We start from the raw sequence: 22,495 nt of genomic DNA on the forward strand, positions 1-22,495 counted from the left end.
TACCAAGGTGCTAAATTTCCTAGAGAGTCACTGCAGTCTGTGCATGCCAGGAGACTCCTGTGGTGACACGCTACCTGCCTACCTGTCTGGTTTGGCTGACCTCTTAAATAGCAGGACAAGGGCTTGTGCTCACAGGTTTTTCTGAGCTCACAGTTTGTGAATAACAAACAACTGGTATCTACCTGAAACTCTATTTTTGCCATCCCAAAGAGAAAACTGTATCACAGTCTGACATGCAGTCTCACGATCTTCCTCTGTGTCAATTTGTTGTTGTAATAGACCTAAATCCAGCAGTTATTGCAGCTCTAAACAGGTTAATTGGGTTTTGTGTGTCATAGAAGCATAGAAATGCAGCTCGCTTGCTCTGTTTTCTCAAACATACCATAGCTGCCCAGCCACATGCCATGTGTGACACAGCGACAAAGAAGCCTTGGGATATTGGCTCCAGTCAAGATCTTTGATACTGGGCATTTTCCATCAATGGGCGCCTCTGCATGGCAGCCATGTTGGGAGGGAGAATACTGTGTGGTCGCCTGAGAACTTGTGTGTTTCCCAGCCAACGTGCATCTAAAGAATAACAATTTCACTAGCCATGAAGACCATCCATGGAGCCGTGGGGTCCGTGGCCAGAAAGCTCGGCCAAACACTCCACACTCACGCAGCTTTCTATGTACTCCTATAAATACATCTCCTATTTGTATAGAGGCGATATGCATCTTTGGGAAAATACCACAATGTTGACATAAGAGCACCCTCTACACTCTCACCTCCCCCTCCCATCTCTCTCTAAACTCCTACCCCTTGCTGAACCTTTCACTGGTTGGGAGAGAGAGAGTCAGAAAGACGGAGAGAGTGAGGGAGAGAAGGAAAGAGAAATGGAGGGAGACTGAGAGTAAAAGAAGTGTCTCTTAGAGGCCTCCACGGTCTTTAAACCACTATGGTATCCACCAGAGCCCTCACATACACTTAGGCTCTAAAGGGCTTTTGTCCTGTAAAGAGGGGGTTTGGCTAAATTGGGGGTGCTTGTGCATTGGCGGGTGGGATTGGGCTGGATGTAGTATATTTGGCTCCCACGTCTCCATCACTGGAATGGTGAACTTTTTTTTTTTTTTTTTTTTTTTAAAGCTAAGGAGTTGGAAGGTGGGGTGTGGGGTGGTCGTTTTTTTTTTTTTTTTTTTTTTTTTTGGGAGGGGAGAGAAGTTTGGAAATCTTCCAAACAGTGCCTTTTTGCTTTCAAAAAAACCCCTCTACTTGTGTAAATGTGCTCTTTGTCCCTTGGCCTATTGTTTGAATAGCATTGTGGACTTTTTGTGGGAAGCTCACAGGGGCCTGGGGGCCTAGGGGGCCAAGGAGGGACCAAGGGGGGCGCTGCCTGAATGACTTAGACCCAGGACATGGAGCTGTGGAGGCACCAAGGTACAATTAAGAAATGTTAATGCATGCATACACACACATGGAAATACAACTCCCCACACATGCTTGGAAAAAAATAACCCAATGCACTCAAAACTCTATTAACATTCAAAAAAATGTTAACAGTATGAGTCTTTCTGAGAACTGTCCCATTGTAGTAACTTCTTTGCTGATAGAAACAATATGAAAACCGCCCGGCTCCCTCCCCCTATTAAGGGATTTCTTAATAGAGCTGAATGTCTGGAGTCCCTCGCTTCAGCCAATTCATGACATCCATCTGTCCTCGCTCTCAAAAGATGCCGGCAGGTGGAAGAAAAGCACAGAGCATTTGCATTTTGGGGCCCATTTATTCTTCATCTATTCTTCAGAGTCCATGGGTCAGTCCAGTAAAAAGCTTGCCTGTATTGTAAAATTATGGAGTTGAAGTATGTTTAAAAACACTAACTCCTGGGAAATGCAAGGACTTTGGACCTGCGTATGGTGCAGCCGAGAGAAGCAAAGAGAAGTAGCACACTTTACATTGTGATGAAGTCCTTGTAGAACCGAATGCAGTTAAGCAATAAAGTTGTTGTGATGCCATATTGCAACAGGTGCATTTAGTTACACAGACCTCATGCAGATTTATTTCAGATCCAATCAGGATAATGTAATGCGGATGAAGTAAGACCTAATGAGTAATCACTTGCATGTAAGGACAGATTACTAGTACTTGAAGTTTCTGCGACTCTGTAAATCCCTATCCTGGCTGTACACAGACCCTTGACTATACTTCCAATTACTATACTTCCTATAGTTGGTTAGATACCAAAGGCTCTTCTGAACTCTCCTTCACTGTCATCACTAGATATCCTGTGACCTTCCTAGCACTGATTCCCCCCCCTCATCAGAGCAGCACACGAGCTTTCCACTGGAAGGTGATTGAGCATGGCACCCTGCTCTACCCTGTCCTGCTTTGTCTGGGGACGTGTGCCTGTGTCAGGATCCACAATTAGTGGGGCGCGTCCCCTACCATTAATCACAGAGCAGTCCTGGATCTCAGTACCCTACAGCCACACTTACTGACAACTTACTCAGCATCAGCAGCCTTATGCTAGCATCCTCAAACGCAGCGAGGCTATGTGAAACCAAACATATTCTGTTTTTTTTCCCCTTCTCCCATAGAGTCTAACATTGCATTTCAGTATAAGAACTCACTGAACTGATGCTATATCTTGTATTTTATTCAGCATTGTCACCACACGAGATCTTCTCAGCATGTAAAATATGCACGGATGTAAAACTGAAATCCCACAGACGACTTTGCAGTGTCACATGAACTTTGCAGCCCGTGCGATGTACACCAGTGAAGTCATGAAAAACAATACGTGCTTTTGGCGGAACGAACTGCAGACAGACAGCAAACACAAACCTGACCTCTTGAGGGGAAAGTATATCCCCAATTCCCATTTCACTCAGAGTATTCAGATCAATACTGTGGCAGGATGTTAAATATTTGTCATCAGACGATCACACATTGATGAAACAAATCAATGGGTGATAGGAGGCAATGAGACAGAGCTGTGTGCTTGCTTACCTAGCTCCTAAGAGACGGGGAGGGAAAAGAATGGGAACGATGGAGGGAGACAAAGATTTGTGGCTCTCGGGGGCTGAGATTTTTCTCTTGGGTACTATTTGTTTGTCTTTTTCTTTGTCAATAAGGGACAACCATGAGGAAAAGGATAAAGGAACTTATGGGTGGGGGTGTGAAGAGTTTCCCCTGAGAAAACTCAGAAAATTCCATGCAGTTCATTTAGTAAGCTTTGCATTCTTTACCCACATGCTTGTATATAAGACATCACACACATAATTCTCTGACATAAACTGATATGTTGAAGCACAGACACACTTTGTCCCGCACTTACACACAAAAACTGTTCTGCATGCTCTGACTGTCTTTATTTAACGCATAATGAATTTTTTGCCGGCTTTCTTTCGATCACTCTCTCTCTCTGTCTTTCTCTGTGCTCTCTGTGCTTTGTAAAAACAGAGGAATGAAAAGCAGCCAGATGGTAGCTCAGGCCTAATATAAAATCAATACACTGCCTCCAAGAGAACTGAAGGGGGAGAAAAAAAGAAGAAGAGTTAGTGGGGAAAAAAAAGAACATTTAAACACCAAATTTGCCAAAATAGAGTTCTTTGGTCTCTCCTTTTCTCTCTGCTCTCTCTTTCTTCTCCTCTTTTTCTCTCTCATTCTGTTTTTTTCCCCTCTCTGACACAAATATGTGAGCCGAGACATGCACGCACAAATTGAGTCAGTGTGCTTCAACCACTCTCTCCAGCTTTGAGTACACCCGTGCTGCCGAACTTCCCCACCTACTGTCTCGCTACGCACCTCTGGGGCACGCAACAGGGCTTGCTCGTGTGCGCGAGTGTGTGTTTGTGTGCGTGCCAATGATAGCACACAAGGATGTCAGGACATCTCATTGGGCCCTAAATTGAGAGGGAGGAGGGCAAGGTAGAGATAGCCTTTGAAGAGGGAGAGGACTGAGGGCCATTGAGAAATCATTAGGGTAATGATAATTGGTGCAGTGAATAAGCAAAGAGACAAGAAGAGGAGGACAATATATATGCATTTGAGTGTGTGTGTGTGTGGTGGGGGGGGGGGGGGTTAACAGATGCGGTGTTGCAAGAAACTGTGATTGACAGCTGCGTGCTAGATGGCGATATGGGTGCACAACTTTTTTTTAAATGTGTTTGTGAAAAACAGGAAGATTGTGTGTTTTTAAAATAGAGAACGACAGATGTGTGTGTGTGTGTGTGTCAGCTCCACTCTGTGTGTAAGGAGCAGTAAAGCCTGTCCCCCAGTGACTGGGCCTGCTTGCTGGGTGACAGATAGCCCAGGGAGAGAGGGGACACCAGGCTGTTTAGCTGATAATTAAGGAGGTTTTATCTTAATTTGAGCTGTTACTCTCTATCCTCTCTTGTGATTTATGAGTCACTGGCCAGCCCTGCTTCCCTGCTCTGCCCCTTAGCTTTGGGAACAAGACAAAGGAACCTCTTCCCTTTCTACAAACACATTCATAAATTCCACATGTACATTATCACCAGTGCAAACTCTGTAGCACTGACACACACAAACTGATAATTACACAGATCCTAAGGAATACATTTGCACACGAGATCTCAGAGGAGCCCATGGGCTCAAAGCCCACAGTATCAGCACGCTGGCTGATTGATATCTGCATGCTGCGGTGCAACAGGTCTCTTCCACCGCCTTTATTCTCCTCAGTGAGGCTCTGGTGGTAATGAATCATATGTGGAAAAAGGGGCTGAAAGTTTAACCTCTCACAAGCTGGCCTGCGAGAGAAATGGAGAACGGCACAGTATTCAGTTTCTGCAAGGTGGAGTGACCGCAGGCAAGAGTTAACTCGATCTTCAGCTGGGTGGGGTATGAGGTGAAGAGAAGGCAGGGTGGAGGAGTTGGGGTGGGGTAGAACAGGCAAACAATGCAAGCCACTGTTCTCAACCTATCACCCCCTGGGGTCACAGAGGAGAAGACATGCTAGTGCAACCTCATCTCCTCCAGTCGCCTTTCACATAAAGGCCGGGGATTTCTCCTGCGCCCCGGCTTGGATGTTGTTTTTACCAAGATAGTGGGTAGGTCTTTTGGCCGAGCGTGTCTCAGGCTGTGCTGTAATAATCCCACAGGTATTTGGCCTCAGGGAGGGACCTTCACACCTCCACAAAAAAAAAAAAAAAGGAAAGAAAAAAATAATGTTGGGCAAAAAGAGTGTTGGCAGGTGTGTAAACTCCGACGTCATTCTCTGCGTCTTTCTTTTTGAGCTGCATTTGTCCAAACTTTTCCAGTTAGTCTACATTCAGGAGATTTTTCTGTCGTGTAGTACAACCGTTCAAACCGGTCACAGTTTTTCTAGCGCTATGACCTTTAACTTGTTATCTCTGCTGTTTCCATAACAAGTTCGTAATTGTTTTGACCGGAAAAAAAAACAAAGACAAGTAAAAAGAAATCCAGCGGGAGGAATTCCCATGTGAAGGAATTTTAAAGATGTTTTCTTCTGCGTGGATCAAAACTTAAAAAAAGCCGAAGGCGCGCTTAGTCGGAGAGCATGTGTGTGCTTGTGGATGAGGCGTGCAACAGGGCTAGCTGTCCAACAGTGGGAGTCAGAAACATGTTTGTGTTTCTAAACGGGGCCTCCCTGTTTGCTCTTATCTCTTTTCTGGTGGGACAAGTGAAGAGGTTAAAAAGGAAGTTAGTGGTTTCAGCCAAAGGCACAGAGTCGTCTCGGGGCACGAAACCTCATCTGTCCCCATCCTCTAGCCATATAGGCTCTTAACTTTCACCCCTGACCCTGTCACACCCTCCTCTGTGCTCCAGCAACAACAAAAGCAGGAGATTAGGGAAATCAACAGGCTAGAGGGGATTACTGTAGCCCTTTTCATCTCGGCCTGTGCTCACAGTTGACACAATCTATTAGCAGTACTTCAACTTAATCTGAGTGCAGTTTACTTTTTAGTTTGTGTATTTATGTTAGAAATGGTTTGTACATAGACTTGTAGAAGAAGTCCACAGAAAAAACTGGCCGTGTGTGCTTTTCATTTACAAAACTTAGATTAATAAACACACACACAGACACATGCAGCACACATATAATTAAGCGGCTTAGCTGCCGGAAACACTAACATGTGTTTGTTGCTTTGTGTTAATTTTAGAGGGTGTCTCTGAAGACAGACACTGGAGAGTCCAGCAGGAAGTCACTGGAGTTTTAGCCCTCTGAGCTAGAGAGGTGCAAAAGTTCAGCAGAATGTGCAAGTGGGAGTAAATAACGGATAACTGTTTAGCCGTCTTTATTGTGTTTTGTTGCTGCAGTGGCCTATGATTAATAAAAAATCTTGTGTTGCTACACAAAGTTGGCTGCAAGATACAGAATGGCTAAGTAAGCTTTAAAACAAAATGCAGAAAGTTGCTCTTGCAAAAGCACAGGATTCAGTTTCTGCACACTCACGTCTCTTAATTACAGTTAAGTTCTTCTTCTTTCTCCAGAAAACCCTGCATATCCTTTTCTTTACTTTTTTTTTTTTTTGTGAACCATGCCTGAATCGCTTTTGGCTCTCAGGGTCTGGCAGCAAGTCAAAACTGTGTGCTCGACCCTCTGGAAGCACGTCTGCTAACCGTTAAGCCGTTTAGCTCCTAATACCAACAACAAACACTCTTTCTGTGTTGGCCCTGGGCATAGAGCACAGAGCTGCCTGTGAGGGAGGTCAGACAACTCTATAATCGGACTCTACCCATCTGCCCTCTCCTCTTCCACACTGAGCGGCAGGTTGGGCTCCTCGGCAGGGGACTAAGTGGGACATGGGGACACAGATGCCCACTGACACTGGACCACTCGGGGAGCTTAAGCCTCAGTGTAGCCACAGCCCGATCTCACAATGAGCAACTCCTTTAATGATGATGCGTGTGTGTGTGTGTGTGTGTGGATATTGTATGTGTTTAGCACCTGTGAGCAGGAATGTGTGGATGTGTGAGAGCTGGTTTTATGAGCATGCATAATTGTGTGTGGAGAGGTGTGTGTGTGTGCCTTTATATTTATGAAGTGCTAGATCAGACATTTAATTTGCCACAGCCTAGTGAATGTGCAGAGAGGCGTCTCAGTAGATGTGTGCTGTCACCACCCTCTCTGCCATGTCTCTGCATCGTACTCCTTTTCCTCCCACCCTCATTCTCTCTCCTCTTCTTCCGCACTCCCTTCCTCGACCCTCTCGCCTGTTCCTGCACCCCATGCTGGGGCTAATTTTAGAGTTTCTTCCCTGAATCCCAGAGTGCAGGTGGTTGTCTCTCCACCCCTGCCTAGCTGAGAAGCTTTGCTCATGGATGTGCTCCACAGAGTGCTTCAGTGCTCCTTTGGGGCATGTAGAAGGTGTGCTGGAGGGGAGGGGAGATTGAGCACTGGGGAAAGTGGGGGTGGAGGCAGGTAAGCTACAGCTCCATGCTCTTTAACCATGCCAAGATGCCATGGTAACAGCAATCTACCTCGTTAATGGGTTATTTTTCTCATTCTTTTCTTTTGTTTTGTTCCCCCCTCTCTGCTGTTCACCCTATTCACTGGAAGAGTGCCGTTCTCCACTCAGGAGTGCAAGCTCACAGGTGATTGGCTAAGCAGAATCCCTGGTGACGTATTAGCAGCCAGACAGTACACATACTGTTCTGAACACACTAACAGGCACCTTTCTGTCAGACAAACTCAAATAAGACACATGTAACTGAACGTGCACACCCCAGAAGTGCAGTTTAGATTCATGCGTGGAGTGTCTGCCTTTAATGTTCTAAATGAAATCAGTTTTTCCACAGATCATGAGTAAAATTGGCTTGCAGCACCATGTGCAATGCGATTTTGAACACTCTGTGTACAGTCCTGAATTTACTGTGAATTCAGGAGTGTATTAAAAAAAAAAAAAATCAAGAAGTGCAGCTGTCGATAAATAAAATTCCCCTTTCAAAATGAATGATAGCTCTACTGTAGAGCTGTAAATCAATCACTTTACATAAAACACATTTTTTTAAAAAAATAAATTTTGAATTTACTTTGGAATTTATTTAAAATCGCAGATGGGGAAAAATAAGGCTTCACAGAAAATGTGAAAATTGTATTTTTTTATTTTTTTGCAACAGTGACTTTTTTTTGTTTCCCTTTAAATTTAGCTAACACAGAAAGGCCATGTGCCCCAAAGCACAGTGGAAGAGTGAATACTTTGCTTAAATTGAATTGTTTCTTTCATATTTCTCTCTCTCCCCCCCCCCCCCCCTCCCCCTTTGTGTCACTGACTGACTGTAATTGAAATTGGAACTGTTTCACCAGCAGACAACTATGATCTCAATGACCGCTAAGCTGCCTAAAAAAAATAAATCCTGCACCAGAAAGTTACAAAACAAACTGGGCAATGTCTCACTTTGTCGTCTGTCCACCTAGATTTGCTCTCTTGTTGTTGTTTTTGTCCTAGCTTTTGGGCCCAATCATTACATGTAGGCATTCATTCAACTGCTTTAACAAGCCTACTGGGGCATGAGCTGAGCTATCTGTGGGACATGAATCGGACCTGGCCAAGGGCACAAATCACAGAGAGGGAAGAAGAGAGACCCTGACAGCAGAGGGCTGTGGCTCAGCTTTCTCCCTCCTCCCCCCTTTGCTCCTTGGTGGATTTTGATTTTTTTTTCTTTCTTCTCTCTGTAGCCTGCTGCTGTTGAGAGCTCTGACTTGGCTTGTTAAAATTAATCTCCATGCAGAAAGCGGGTAGAGGACAGTTGTTTTTCCCGCCTTGCACTGCTACGAGCTGTGTTGGTGAGGGAACCGGTGTATCGGCCTCTGTGTGCCGTTTTGGATGGAGCTGGGATGTGATTCATCATGTGGCGGTCAGGCGAACTCAACAGGCATAACCACAGCCAGCCACACCAAGCCATCTGAGACCATGCAGGGCTGTTTGGTTGGCTGCTCTCTACACACAGCATCACTCTAAACACCCAAGGGAGGCAACAGAAGTGGCGTGTGAAACGTACACATGGGGGGAAAGGCTGGAGGGTGCATGAGCTCATGCTTGTTGATGTGTGCGTGTGCACAAACTGTATACATGCGGATATGTTTGTGTGTGGGGTGCATGTGTTTGATTTAAAAAAAAAAAAAAAAAAAAAAAGAGCCTGCTGAAATCAGCGGTTTTGGAGGGTTAGAACACAATGTGAAAAGATTCTGAGAAAAAGTGGGGAAAATCATGTTGCTGTGCCTGTTTTTGTAAGTCTTTCTTTCCATAGCTTGTCTGCGGAGTAAGTTTCCAGCCATGACTGAGGCCTCAGGTTCCCGGGATGGAGTGGGGATGATGGTGGAGGGGGTGGCTGTATTTCTGTCTTCGCTTCCTCCATATTCCCTGTCTTCCTCCTTCTTTCTAGTTCTCCCTATGGATTGAGCTGAAGGACATGTCACTACAACAGTGCGCTGGATGAGACAAGCCCACATCTCTCCCTCACTCCTTCCTCCCCTCTCAGCCTTCCAAATTCCCTCCCTTGCCTCCTCCCTCCATGGACTTTTTCTTTTAACTCTTTTTTTTTTTTTTTTTTTTTTTTGTGTTTGGCTTTTTCTTCTGTCCCCACAAACACAAACACATAAACAAACTCAATTAGCTAATGACACTGGCCCGGCCATTGGGTGGTCCTAATTAACGTTTACTGGCTGCCTGATGTCAGCTCTCAAGCAGTGATTAATAACTAGCCCCCTACCAGCACAGGCACACACATACACACATAGAGGCCGTAAACACAGAGGTGAGGGGTGCTTTTTTTTTTTTTTTCATTTTTCATATTATGATATTACCATGCAACTGTCTAAGGCTCTGACAACTCAACATGCAACATGTGCCAGTTGGCTGCAAACCAGAGCTGTTTTTTGGTTTGTTTGTTTTTTAATGGTGGACAAGCACTCTGGAGTGGTAGAAGCTGTAATATGATCATGTAAATCCGCTGTGCTGTTAAACAGATTAGAGCCTTAGGGTAGTACAGTGGAGTAGTAAGAGGCTCCGTCCAAACATACCGGACCCAGCAGACAGTGTGTGAACTGGCCCCGAGGAGCGCTCTTCAGGAAAGACTGCTGTTTAGCTTGCAAAGGGTTAACATCTGCTGGGCTTGCAGACTCCCTGCGTGTGACGCACTGTCTCGATGAGGGAAAGTCTAACAGGAAAGGCAGTCTAAAAAAGGTCCCTGTGCAGCGAGGGCCCAAGGTACATTTTCTTTGGCCCTCTTCTCACATTTTTTTGCACTTGTTTTTCCAATTTGCTTAACTACAGTTCAATGGTTTGTGGATTTCCAGATTGCTGTACGGGTTCCCCATTGATTTTGATGGTGGAAAGGTGGAAGAGTCATCTCTTATAGCTATTGTGAGGCTAATTTGACATTTTTTGTTTTTTAGCTATGTTTTTAGTGTGAGGCCCGCTTGCCTGCCACAGGTCTTGCTAACTATCTGCTGCTCCTGTTGCCCATAAGTTTACTGTCCTGTTGATGCACAATCCCTCTAAACTGCTCAGAGATTTCTGGTGATAAAACAGCATCCACCTGACCCAAAAGATCTACGTGTTTGTGTGTGCATGCATATTTGTGTGTTTGTGTGCGCCCGAATACGAATCGGGTCAGTTGGGAGGTGGACACAGCAGTGACAGGGCTTCATATGCTAATATGCTGCACATGTGGCTCTGGTATTGGAGGGCTGGGGTGGTCAGAATGACCCCCTACCCATTTCCACCCCATCCCATTCATCCCCACTGAATGTGGCTCTCCATTCATGCTGCTTTCACAGAGGAGGGAGGGAAGGAGGGAGGAGGAGAAGGAGGGACCGTGGTCACAGAGGGAAAGAGGTGGTCTTTCTCCTTTCCCTGGCTCAGAGAGAAGGAAAAACAATTGGTGTGCAAATGGATTCCTCTCCTTATTCCTGGATGATTCCCCTCCCTTCTTCTCCTCCTCCTTCTCTCTATCCCTCGTTTCTGTGGTCCCGGGAGGTTTAGAAAGGGAAGAACAGTAGAGAGGACAGCTATTGGCTGATCATCTGTGTTGAATCAAAATAAATAAAATGGGATAGTGTGCATTTTGTGGGCGTGTATTTAAACTGTGTCTTTATGTGTTTATATATGTGTGTGTGTGTGTGTGTGTGTGTGTGTGTGTGTGTTCACGCTTGTCTGTGTGCTAGCTAGCCTGTCAAAGGAGAAAGGCCCCCAGTGTCCTCTGTAATTTTCATAGGTCAAAACTGACAATGGCCACTTTGATAGAGAAGCTGTGGAGATGTAAATCAGCCAATGGAGGAAGACAAAACAACTGTCCTCCCATTGGCCCCCCACACCCGACCGAAAAAAGAGGAATTTAGATTTAAAAGAGTGAAGGAGCAAGCAACACAAGAGAGAGAAAGAGCAAGAAAGACATCCCTTCTGCTTCTGTTGGGATGATAGTCTTCTTTTCAGATTCTCAGTGAGTTAGTGTTAGAAGTGAAGGCGTTTGTGTTTGGGGGGGGGGGGGAGGCGGGGGTTAGCAAAGGTTGCTAAAGGTGCTAAATGAACTATTTTAGTCAGTAGGCCTCATTCCTGGGAAAGTTTGGAGCATCTTCTCTATTGCCTGGCACCTGGAGTGGGTCGCTGGGAAGCAGAACAATAACGCTGAGGTTGGTGGGTCGTCGGAGCATGGTCCGGCTCAGCTCCAGACATGGACACGCTCCAGGTCTCCCTTAATCCCATCACTACAGCAGCCCTGTGGCTGAAAAGACCCTCTGGAGAGGGTGGGAAAGCCTCCAGAAGCAGCAGTCACATTTAAAATATGCTTCTGTAGTTAATGTAAATAAGCTTGTATGTGAAGATCTATAAAAAGAGTGGAAAAACTGAATAAGCGTGTGAGACAGAGACAGACCACGAGCTCGAGCTTCCTACTAGTTGCATTCAACATATTTTTACAAATATGTAAAAATTGTGTATGTTTCTGTTCTGTGTCTTGTTTACTGTTTGTTTGTATATGTGCCTTTCTTGCTGCTGTTACACCCAAATTTCCCCCTGTGGGACAATTAAAGGATTATTCTATTCTATTCTAACAGGTAAAGCTGAAAACGGCAACAAATTAGCCCAAAAAACCCCAAACCAAAAACATATAACTTGAAAAGTATTTGTTAAGCACAGATTAAAATCACAGGAATGCCACAAATAATGATTTGAAGTTTAGCTTAAGTTCTGTTGGATTCCCAGATGGAGGGTGACTGATGCAATAACAAGAAGAAAAACCCTAGTGTTTATGTTCATCTCATACATTACCTCTTCTGCTGCTATTCCAGGATATTTTTCTCAGCGCATTTTGGTTAGGGATCTGTGATGACATCATAGCAATGACCAGTATTTTCACAACTGCAACTTGGGAAGCATGGTGTCTATATGCTTTTACACATGTGATTAATGGGCTTGAAGGAGGCCCAACAATAGCGACTGCTAAGTCACCAAGGCATGATTCATACGCAGTATTTAACACAGACGTACATTTTTAGAATAAAGTGGTTAAAGATGAGAAGTGAGAGATGTTTCCCTTTAAAACCCACTTCCATTAATGGTTGAGATCACTGACTATGTTATGTATAGAGGTTTTTTTTCCCCCCTCGATTTTGGGGGTACGGAGTGAGAGCTGCAGGGCTGTGTGGAAGCCTCCGAGTGTGAATGAGCAGCGAGGCGGTCAGGCAGACAGACAGTGGTCAGAGATAAGCAGATGAAAGCCCTGGGGATGGCTGGTGGGAGAGAGATTGATCCATCAAAGTCTACAGACAGCCTATGTGACATTTGATGCCTACCTCACAAAAAGGAGATGCAAAGAAAGATGGTAAATAAATCTTAGCAGTCATTTTGTCACAGTGTTGTTTTTTTTCCACAGAGAGAGAAGTATTTCTCTTGTTTAATTTGACAAAGGTTTTAAACTTTAATGGGTAAATGCAAAGGTAAAGAAATTTGAGAATGACGAGGAGAACTTTTGACTTCTGACGAGCTTTAGGGATTAAACCTACTCTGGATTTTTACATGGTAAGTATAGCTGATGACTCTGGGGATCATAAAATCTACTAAAACTGAGATATACAAACATGCAAAACTTGACATATAGGGATCTAGTACTAACAGGAGTAGTAGTGGCGGTTGAAAATACAGATGTAATTGGTCTTTTTTTCCCCTTTTTTGTGTTTATTTGAAGCTGCTGTTTAATGTTTGCATGCAGGAATACAGATTGAAAAGCACCAGTGGAAATTGTTATTAGATAATGACCTCAGTTCTCCTCCAGTAGGTGCCAAACAGCCTGAGGGTTCAGAGTAGTCAAGTAACAACAACTCCTGGGTATACAGTGCAACTGACAACATGTACAGATCCAGATCATCCTGGAAAAGGGCAACACACTTCGTTAAGATGTACATCATGATTATACGGAGTGATGATTCAGTCGTGGAACCATTCTATAAACGGTACAAATTCATATTAGGCTGTCATAGGGAGATCATTTTGTACTATTGATTCTATTTTTCATGAGCAAAAACTTTATGGGCTGCTGTAAAATGTTGATTTCAGCAATTGGATATTATGACTGACCATTTTGGTCATTTAATGGCTCACATATTCAATCTATGGGACGCTGTGAGGGCGCCTGTGGTTACTCACTCCTGGCTTGTGTCTGTGTGCGCAGTGCAGTTTTCACGAAGGATGTGAGCCTGGCAGTGGGGAGCAGTGTGTGTGAGAGTTTGCTCAGAGCTCCTGTGCTGTGGGAGCTACACATCAAGACACAGAGAGCGCTCTGTTCCAGATATCTGAAGAAGAAGAGCAGGAAAACGATGGCACTGAGGAGTCATGAAAAAGTGTCTTTGTGTCAGAGGGTTGAAAAACAGCCCATTTAGAGTGGTCTGCCTATTAGCTGAACAAAGACAAGGGTCTGTCTCTGAAATCTGCTGCAAAGACTATTTAGTGTGTATACTGTATCAAGGGACAGCAAACAGGATCTTCTTTTTTTTGCGCCCCGGCTCTGGCTGTCCCCCATCTTCTCAGAAAGGACTCATCCTTTCTGTGTATTCCTCCTCTGGGCCCACAATCCTCTCCGGCCCTTTTCTCTCCTCCCCATTCATCTTCTCATCTAAGCTTCTGTGAAAACATCAGTTTTCTTCAAGTAAAAACTGCAGGATTGTTGTAAGCTGCACAAGCAGCGAACTAAACACATCTAGCACAAATGCAGCGTGTGATCTTGGTTGTGTGGCTAAAATCTTGTGACAGGGCCAGTGGTATTTATGTCCCCTGCTGACCTCCTCTCTCCTTTTTGTTCTCTATCTTGCTTTTCTTCGCTTTAACGCCACTCGCGATTCTCATATCTCCCTATTCCGGTTTGCGGCCACATATGACACTACTTTGTCATTTTTTTGACACAGACATGTTGTCTTTGAGGCCTCTGGTCGATGTGATCGCGTGGGACACAGCTGTGGCTCCATGCCTGCTTTTTTTTTTTTTTTTTTTTTTTTTGTTAAGCCGGGGGGCAGTTTTGTTTTGCTGCACGTTGTTTATTTGTGCCCATGTGCTAGGCAGAGCAACATAACAATTCTATTAGGTATGATAGTTATTTTGTAGGCATGTTGGGTGTGTCAAAACTCATTTAATCACACGTTCTTCTATGTGGGGGTGTAAAAATGGATCACTCACACTTTTGAGGTGGTAACAAGTATTTAACAAGGTTGGAAGACATCCAGGGGCATTTTAGCTATAATCGTGTAACTCGTGGGAGTGACTTTCATTTAATCGTTTACTGGGTTGAAGTTAAACCCCTTGTTTCAACGTGGAGCATAGTAAAGTGCCGTTGATGTACTGCAGACACAAGAGGCAATAAATACTGAACCATTTGAATTCGCATCCTCACATTTATGCCGACAAAATATATACATTTGATTCTGAAAACGGGCGCTTACATGGGTTTTTTTGAGTTTCAGTTTTGTTGAGTTGAGTTGAGTCACCAGGGTGAAGACGCAGGAAGCCGTGTGGTGGTAAAGGGGAACGTGGCCTCACCTGTAACACTGCTTCCAGCTCCAGTGACTCATGTTGCTGACGGACTATGAACTCTGAACATTAACTGAACTGTTGATTCCTGTTCTCACCCTGTTCATCAGTGGTCTATGGGTATTTGAAAAAAACCTTTTGTGTGAAAAGTTCTTCTGTGTAAAGTCCAAATGGTGTTAGGTTATAGTTAGCAAGTACAGGTATATAACACATAGAATATTAAAAGACAGCTACAACATTTTCTGTATTTCCATTTACTTCGATTAAACATAAACATGGCGCCCTAATTTGAAGCGACACAACCCTCAAACTACAGTAAACCCTTCATGTTTCTCTCACGCTGCAATCTGCTGTGAGAGACAGAAAGGATCTTAAAGGGTTAATTTACATAAATCACACACACACAGACAGTCATGTTTCCGTGACTTCACAGAACATTAGACTGAGTTGGATTATTTCCTGGAGATTTACTCTGACATTAACCACAACTGCGACTTTGTAAACCTGAACTCCATCCTAAAATTAGCTTCTTAAAAACGTGCCTTCACCTTAAAACGGAATGATTGATGGGACTTGTGGGGTTTTTTTGTCCCTGGTAAGAAGATGAGTCCCATTCATCTGTGTAAACAGACTGGTCCTCACAATATTTTGATTTTTAACAAAGCAGATGCTTATTTTAAGTATGAAGCCAGAAACCACTGCTGAGTAGAGGCATTGTAGCTGTTGTTGTGAAATGTTTTCCTGTTCTTTATTAGATTAGGATAGTAACTAAACAGCTCACACCGTCGTTCATTGTATTTTTCATTTCATAATGTACCAAACGTTTTAAAGTGTGGCAGTTGTAACCTACCAGGAGCCAGCTCTTGCAGAATGCAGAGCCATACTGTTCCAGTACATGCAGAATATAGAATGGATTTGTTTGTCTTCCTGGAATGTGAAGAATGAAATGAGCATCCTTGAGAAAGACAGCTTCTGGATGATGGTGTGTGTAAGCTACGCATTTCATGTGCATTACTGCAATCCCATACCACCATGGATGCCTTCTATCTTCAGTGATGAGTCAAGAGAAGAAGTTAGCATTTGTGGATGTTGGTTAGACCTGTTTCTTATTTTTTTTTTTTTCATGGTAGAAAAAAATCACTTATATATACTTGTGAGTCTTTTCCTTAATCTTATAATACGTTATATACCATAGATGCAGAAATTTACAGACAGTGGGCAAATTTACACTGAGACACTTAGACACACACTATTCTTAAATACAATTTAAAATGCTGCTCAAAAAAAAATTAAAGGAACTCTGAAAACACATCAGCTCTCATGCTGGGTATCTATACTGATATGCACTGGGTCATGTGTTAGGAGTTAAAGGATGCCACATCATTTGATGGAAATTATCAACACACAAAGGGCTGAATTCAAAGACCCCATGAAAATCAAAGTGAATGTTATCAATTCCTTGATCCTCAGGAACTGCTTGCATACACTCACTTCATGAGGCCAGAGAAACCCATGAAACCACTGCAGCAGCATGGGGTCTAACAGAGGGTCCAAGGATTTCATCTCGATTCCTACCGGCAGTCAAGGAGCCGTTACCTGTAGAGGCGAGATAACGGTAACTTACCCACTACTAAACCGATCGTGCTGAACAATGTTAGAGGCAGTCTGTCACATGCTCAGGGTTAAACTAGTCACATCTGTGAATATGAGCTGCCAATTCTGGGACTCCGTGGTAAACTCCGATCGGGCCCCATGTTGCTGAACAGTGAGCAAAGGGCCCAGTAGAGGATGTCGGCCCTCAGGTAACCCTCATGAAATCTGTTTCTGGTTGTTTTGTTAGAGACATTCACACCAATGGCCTGTTGGGGGTGATTTTGTAGCTCTGTAGTGTTCAACCTTATCTTACTTGCACAAAGGAGCAGATATCAATCCTGCTGATGGGTTACAGACCTTACAGCCCTGTAGAAGGCCCTCCTGGAGTAACTGCCTCTCTCCTGGAATCTCCTCCATGCGCTTGAGATGTGCTGGGAGACACAGAAAATCTTCTTCAATAACATGTATTGATGTGCCATGCATTAGGAGTTGGACTACCTAACCTCTGTAGGGTCCAGGTATCGCCTCATGCTACCAGTAGTGACACTGATCCTCCCCAAATGCAAAACTAGTGAAAACAACTGTCAGAAAATATGAGAAGGGAAAAAATTGTAAGTGACTCCCACCTGTAAAACAAATCCTGTTTTGGGGATTGTCTCATTGTTGCCCCTCTAGTGCACCTCTTCTTAATTTCATTAACACCAAAGCAGGTGAACCTGACTAGCAACCCCCTCTGCTACTTGACTTGATGCTGTACTCCGATTAAAAAAGTGATCCTTTAAGTTTTTTGAACAGTGTATTTCTGGGAGTGAGATCTCTTTTAGTGTGACTAAAAGGGTAAAACAAGTCAGTGGTTCCCCCCAAGCAGTAAAAAAGAAATTCTAAATATGTTAATTCCATGTTAAGTGCCAATCTTAGACAATACACTGGCAGACTTGAAGGAAAATTTTAAGCAAATATTAGATACACAAACATTTTAGCAGACCCTTTATTACAATAGTAGCAGATGAGATGGAAACTGCTGTGTCGACCAGCTAACCAAAGCTAAGGTATTCAACTGCTACCAGCTTAACTCATAAATATTATATAAGTCTTTATATTTTTTCCTATAATGCCTTAGAGTGAGCCTGCAGTCAGGAAATAATCATCATTAGGCAGCACGGGTAATCAATAGCTGTACATCTGACTGACATGCTAATGTTTTTAAAGTCCCTCAAAACTCTTTCTGGCAGCTGAGTTTTCCAGAATTCCGATTGCACCCTCTTCTCTTGCCCTCCTCCTAACTTAATATTGAATTTATATCAAGACCGTGTTAGCAAAAGGTTGTGTTATGCTCAGCCGTAGCTCTAAACCATACAGTACAGTGTGTATCTCTCCACAGTCTAATTTTAAATCCTTGGCAAGTGTTTGGAGTAGGAGGAACTGGGTTGTCTACTCCCAGTCTAAGCACTGAGCTGTTTGGCACAGCCTCCATCTGCTTGAATCTGTGTAGGACAGCATGGATCAGTCCAAGGAAGGCTGTACTGATGCCGTGATCACATTCTAAGGGCTTAGGTCTATTTAAAAAAAGGAAAAAAAGAAGCACTCATACACTTTATCTGCTGTAAGAGAAACAATTAGTGTCATTTGTCAGGAAATGTTTGGACATAAATAGACACAATAAAATACAATAGAACACTTAAAAAAAAAACAGAAGAATCAGCAAATCTCAGCCAATAATCTTTTTTTAAGCCCCCTGCTAGGTTTCCAGGAGTGAGTTATCCCACAGAAACAGGATGTGAACATGCATTGCTTAGCTCCTTGTTGTATAATGCACTATCAGGAGATGTCACAACCTGTGCAGAATAATCCATATGCCCCCCCCCGCCACCTCTCTCCTCAGCTTCACTCTGTTTTCCAGCTACTTTCCTTCTTCTCCTCCTCCTCCTCTGTCTGAATCTATCCTTTCTCACACACAGAGTAAGGGAACAGCGAGAGCGGTGCAACAGAATAAGAGAAGATGAAAGTGAGTTTCCCTCCACTGTGACCCTATAGGACATGACGTGACACGTATGTGCTTTGTACTTTGCAGGGCTGCCCTTTATGCTCATAGATTTTCAGATGATGTTGGTAAGGAATCAATGGGACAACAGCCAGTACCAGGAATGCGAGTCCTTTGGAGGAAAACGGCAGTTAGATAGTATTGGGAAATAGATTTTCCTTAACCCCCCCACCCCCGCCCCTCAAACAACAATGGCTTCCACAAGCTTTCTTTTCAATACTAAATTTACTTGGCACTCACCAGAGAGCGATGGAGCCTTGCAAAACTAAATTGTCTGTTTGTGTGTACAATTAGAGTGACCATGGAAGACGGGTGATGTAATTCAGGTATTGTTGTCATCTCATTTAACATTTACATGCATGACAACATGACAGATTTCCTAGACCCTCTGTTGTCACATTCCACACTTGTGCAGGCATATGGAAATGGACACACACATCCACACACTTTTCTTGTGTTTTATCCCCTTAGGAATCTGGAGGAAGGTGTCAGGTCCATCTCTGCTCTACACACAAGCTTCCCTCCATCTCTCCACTCTTTTTCCATCTCAAGTTTTTATGTTATCTCTCTGCTTCCTCGTCTCCCTTGTGCCCTCCCTTCTTTTTTCTTCCACTCTTTTTGACCTCCTCTCCCCCCCTACTCATTTCTCTCTCCCTTTCACTCCATGCCTCTCTCTCCTCCTCCCCCAGACTGCTCTATCTTCCCTTTCCTCCCCCTTCTTTCGGTGTCTGCCTTTCTCCTTCCACTCCCCCCCTCCCTTCCTCTTTCCTCCTGTCCTCCTCCGTGTCTCTCTGTCTTACCCGTTTGCCTCTAATTCTCCCAGCCTCTCTTGCTCTCTGCTCGCCTCACTCTGCAACAATAAATTACGCACAAACTCAATGTACATCTCTTTGTTCTCCCCCGCCAGATAATTCAATTCATTTTAGCCGGGCTCTGCATTCTGAATGATGAATGCATTGACTATGCAATTAAACAGGGCTATGCATTAGTGCACTCTCAGTAAGCTCCGACACATGCATCGCACATATACTCTCTTGGACCAGTGTTTAAATGCTGTAATGCAACCATACTTTGCAGTGAAACACATGCAGAAGAAAGCGAACAACCCCTTTTGTTTTCACCTATTTTCACCATTCACTGAAATTATCAGCATCAACGCCGTTTCAGAGACAGAGGCAGTGTTTCTCATCCAGATGCCTCAAAGGACAAGGATGCTGCACAACATGACAATGTTGCGGCGTCCTACCTACAGTGAGGCAGATGAAGAGCTGTCTGCATACCATTTGGGTTTACGGCGCTGTGCAGAGAAGTGTTTTAACAAAGGTGACCCTGCAGTCCTTGAAGCCATTGGTGGGTGGTTTCCCCTCTGTCCATCTCCCTTTCTCACCATGGCTTCCTGTGGTGTGATTAATGTTTGCTCAACAACATCCAGTCTGCATACATTCACATTTCCCTGTCAAGACACGAGGGCAGCGTCAGTCAGCTGGTGGGACCGGATCAAGTAGTGTAGGGTGGCACTAATAGACTGGTGCCCAGCTGGGTAGAGCTTGAATGTCTTGACAATTGGGACTCTCCTGCACCAGCTGAGAGCGAGATGTCGAGATAGTTATCAAGGCCAAGGGCAGAGTTAAGCGAAGAAAATGGCAAAACCGGGGAGGAGAAGGTGACCAGTTCTGGGGAACTTCATTCCCTTCCTTAAGAGAAGGAAGAATATTTACACTGGCACCTGTGCTGCACATTGTCCCCATGACGAGCACCCACTTTAAATGCTGTGGGATTGTGGGAAGGCAGAAGGTGATTAATGGGGCGTGTGTAAACAAAGCCCTTGAAACAAAAGCGAGAGTGTAAAGAATAGAGATAAGGCCCGACTCCACTCAAGTTTGGCATCATCCCTCTTCCACTAACGACCTCTACTGTCGCCCAGTGATGGCGGGGGCAGTGAGGATGTGGGGACTTTAGAATAGAAAGAAAGGGAGTAAAAGAAGCCTTGACATGCACATTCATTCTTTAAATGAAAAGAGATAATTGTGAGAGGAACCGACCTGTCTTCATTCTTTGAATAAATAAAAACGCATGACCTGCCTGAAATATGGACAATGCCATTACTGATTTAATTTGAATAGACCACTTGTTTTTGTGCCTTGCTGTGGCTTGCCATGAATGCTAAAGTGGTCGATGTGACTAAGAAACGGTGAAGGGGAAGATAAACCGAGCCTGCTTTGATGGAAAAAAAAAAATCATATGCAAAATGGGCCAGGTATATGTGTCAAACACAGGTGATAGTCTTCCTCGGCATTATCAAATGGCTCCCCCCTCCCCCCCCCCCCCCAATCATTTTATATGCGCTTCAGCTAGTGTTGCCAAACTCGAGTCAATTCATTATTAATATCATTGTGACTGCAATCATAAAATGAGCCACTTTAAAGATGAGTTGCACTGGTCCTACATCTCTTTGGCCTTATCTTTTCTTCTTTCATCAGCCCCCAGTGTGGTCAAGTGAGGAAAAACATGTTTAGTAAGCACATTAAATCATAACAACAAGCCCTGACTCCTAACAGCTGAAAGCTTATTCATTTACACTCTTCAATATGATGGTCTCGCGCAGGTCTTAATCTAATATATTTGACAAAAGCTGACCAATTAAACAGATTGATTTCTCACAATGATGTAAGCAAGCTATAATCAACGTGGACTTGTTCTCTGCTGATTTATGAAATACTGTCTGTCAACCTGTGGCAAAGTCCTGTGTTTACATAATGATATAATGGGAGAGAGGGCGCCTGTGTCCTCCCCTTCAAATACTTTAGATAAGGCGAGTTAGGAGGTTTTGGACGGAGCAGTGGGGAGGCTATCTGTGGGCAGCCTGGCTCATTCCATAGAGCATCTCTCACCGCCTAGTGAGAAACCTAAATCACTGGAAACACATTCATGGCATACATGATGCCCTGGATGTTCTCCTCGTAGGAATGTATGCGTGATGGGGAGGAAAATCTGGTGAAGGGAAGAGACTGAAATTAAGAGGTTGGATGAGCCGGGAGTGAAGCTTTTCTTGTTGACTGAACACAGTAAGGTGTAGCTGCTTGGTTCTCGTCATCTCCCGTCTCTTCTGTTGTGGTGGTGTCAACTATGGCAGGTTCAGCAATGGGTCAAGGAGAGACAAAGGCAGCCATCTTATTACCCACAACCATGAAACACCTTAGTATATGAAAGACAACTGTATGTGTGCATCCATGCAGCTCTGGGGACAGTGCTGATCAACACTTTGTGCTCAACTTCAAGAGGTTTGGGATAATATGGGCAACCAGGTTGCACCGGTGCCACTGAATTAAATGCAACACTGTTTTTATTTTGTGCAAACTGTGGATTGTGAAATTCTGGTTGTTTCCTGACATATCGTAATTATGCGCAGTAATCATGGCTTGTTTTATATTTGAAGCTTCAATTTATTTATGCTTAGCGGTATGCTGTCAGTACGTCTGTATGTGTCAGTGAGCTCCATCTGAGCGAATACACCAGCCATTCACTCAACCCATCGACCATACAGTGCTTCCCTGTCTCCTAGCAACTCACCGAGTGCCTGCGGCTGGCTGTTACCTTTCCGTCAGGACCCGTGATTTTTCCCGGTTGGAGTGAGGTGACTTTCATGTGTGATGTGCGTTTGAGAGCCCTCCTCCTCTTCTTTTGCAGCTCCCCCTGCCAGCCTCCTCCGCTGGTGCTACTGGGGTGTAACATACAGCAGCAGCCCCGCTGTCAAAACGCATTGGGTTCAGATTCCTGTTTGCTGTACCCCCAGTGGAAACTGCTTTTTGAAAAAGGGGAAGACTTGAAAGAGAGGAATCACAGAGACTGATCAGTGAATGTGATATAACAAGAGAAAAT

Source organism: Astatotilapia calliptera, chromosome 12 (assembly GCF_964374335.1).
Source record: "Astatotilapia calliptera chromosome 12, fAstCal68.1, whole genome shotgun sequence".
Taxonomy (NCBI): domain Eukaryota; kingdom Metazoa; phylum Chordata; class Actinopteri; order Cichliformes; family Cichlidae; genus Astatotilapia; species Astatotilapia calliptera.